At 46.1% G+C, this 2,524-nt stretch overlaps 1 pseudogene across 1 annotated transcript in view; it reads right to left on the bottom strand.

The window, feature by feature from the left end:
• Positions 1-740: 740 nt before the first annotated feature.
• The window catches only part of LOC310779465 (transmembrane protein 184C-like), a 9,479-nt pseudogene continuing 7,695 nt past the window's right edge, over positions 741-2,524 (bottom strand). The window contains exon 11 of the transcript in view: positions 741-1,066. The product of the transcript in view is annotated as a transmembrane protein 184C-like (transcript). The remainder of the gene's footprint in view (positions 1,067-2,524) is intronic.

Genomic DNA, 2,524 nt, shown 5'->3' with positions numbered 1-2,524 from the left:
GTTCAGATCTTTCAGACGTCTGTCTGGTCAAGTCCCTCTAAAACCAAAACTGTTTTAGACTATGATATAATCCCACATCTGGAAGACGAATGCATTTTGGACAACAATGTGACCTGCAATTCATCGATGTAGATGTTTTCACCCTGGAGCAATGAGGAAGCTTCAGCAGGCTGTGGGTTTGTCCCCAGAGGACAGTCTCTTTATCCATTAGGCCTGTTCCCTCCTCAACTGAAGACACATTGAACAGGACCTGATTCTCTCTGAGGTCACCTTCTTATGACAACATGAGCTCTCCCTTTCTGCTCACTGAAACACTTCTCAAAATGACATCATTTGTTAGATATTAGCTTTATCATGACATCAAAATACAGATTTCAAACATTTAAAACTGGGTCATAATTACAAAAAAAAAGCATACTTTTAAGTTCTCAACAAACATGGATGACGTTTTCCAAATGTAAACTTTTCAACTTTAACTTTGCTCTGCTTTCTTTCTCTCTGCTTTTAATTGTCTCCATCCATCCATCCATCCATCCAGCTTTGATTCCTTCCTTGTCATAAACTGGGAAGAAGAGTTCAGACGAGTCCACACTTATGTCTTCATTTGGAAACTGCTATAGAAACTGACAGAATCGTATAGTTTCTTTGTCCATCACCACAAAGCAGGGGAGGGAGGTGGGAGGAGACAAGGAAAGGACAGAAGGAAAGGATAGAACGACACATAGTCCGATGATCCCTTCCTACGTGCTTGCAGTGATGTCACGGCACTGCTGGGTGCCGACCCCCTGCGGCGGCGAGGAACCCGATTGGTCGCTGCTGTCGTCGTCCCAGGAAGAGGAAGTATAGCCTGCAGGAGCAGAAATGGAATGTGGGGTGGAGTTGGGGGTGTGGCCTAGGCCTTGGTACCGCCCCCTAGAGGAAGGAGAGGAGGGCATGGAGGCGGTCTCCGTGGCGATGGCGACGGGGTCCTGGGAGGTAGACGAGAGGAGGCCGGTGTGCTCGGTGTGTTCAGGCCGGGCCGTGGTGCCAAAATACATCTTGTTGGGACGACCGAGGACCGTACGACCTGAGGAGAGAGAGAGAGAGAGAGTCTCCTCAGTCATACTGTACAAACACAACACATAGCTTTAAATACACTTGTAAAAATATCAAACATTGCAGTGTTTACACAGTTCCAACCAGGACCCCGCACCCTATACGCAGAGTACGCAGACTGCGTAGGGCATCATGTGACTGAGGGCACCAAAAAAAAAAAAAAAATGTGCCCTCATTCAGGCCACTCACTAGTAATAAAACCACTAGTAAACCAGCAGGCCAGGCGCCGCCTACTGGTTTACTAGTGGTTTTATTACTTTATTCAGGGTTAAAGTCGGTGCATCTCATTGTAAAATTGGACTCTGCCCAAATTGGGCTTCAAACGGCCCAAATCTGTCTTCAACCGGCCCAAATCTGGCTTTAACTGGCCAAAATCTGGCTTCAAACGACCCAAATCGGGCTTCAAACGGCCCAAATCTGGCTTCAAACAGCCCAAATCTGGCTTCAAACGACCCAAATCGGGCTTCAAATGGCCCAAATCTGGCTTCAAACAGCCCAAATCTGGCTTCAAACGGCCCAAATTGGGCTTCAAGCGGCCCAAATTGGGCTTCAAACAGCCCAAATTTTTCGCCGCCGCCCTTCGGACGCCGGCACGCACATCGGCCCGTATCGGCCTGGCCTGCTTGGTATCTAATGCCCGGCCTGAATTATGATCCCAGTCCGCCCCTGCTTGCATGTACAGTTTAACAATCGCTTGTTTGCTGACATGTACCGTAATTGTAACAATTGTTTGTTTGCCACATGTAATGTAATGTGAGATACACTAGTATCGTTCATAATTAATGATTTTGCAGTCTTTCGTTTGACAGTTATTGAAAGTTTTGCGGGGGGGGGGGGGGGGGGGCACCACAAAACAATTACGCTTAGGGCACCCAAATGGCCAGCAGCGGCCCTGGTTCCAACTTATTTGTATTTATATTCTTGCATTATTATTGCATCTTTTCCTACCGTCTATTTTCATTTTTCTCTTTCTACCTTTGTAGTTCATTTGACCTACTCTTATCTGCATTATATTTGACTACAATGTTGCAATGTTTCATAGCTGTTTACTCACTTCTTAATTCTTCTGTATCTTTAACTGCATTGGCAATGTAAACATACCCTATGTCCCTCATGCCAATATCCACACTTTGAATTGAGAGAGAGACGGAGAGGGGGGAACGGAGGGAGGAAGGAGGTAGATGAGGGATGTCAGGTGATTTAGCGCCCTCTGGTGGCCATATTGGAGGACCTCAGCTCTGCTGGCATTGTGTTTGTATGTAGCCTACAGCATCTCCGAACACATTTCATCACTGATCATCTGATTGATTTAGTGATTAGATCATATCAGCTTGTTAGCTAGCTAACCATAACTAACCAATCTCGTCAGTTAACCATCACTGTCTTGTTGTTGACAGACACATCTGATTAGCACATCAATAGCTAGTAG

Source organism: Poromitra crassiceps (genome assembly GCF_964638095.1).
Source record: "Poromitra crassiceps genome assembly, chromosome: 7".
Lineage (NCBI taxonomy): Eukaryota > Metazoa > Chordata > Actinopteri > Beryciformes > Melamphaidae > Poromitra > Poromitra crassiceps.
The sequence above is the reverse complement of the archived record's forward strand: the minus strand, read 5'-3'. Positions and strand labels throughout refer to the sequence as shown.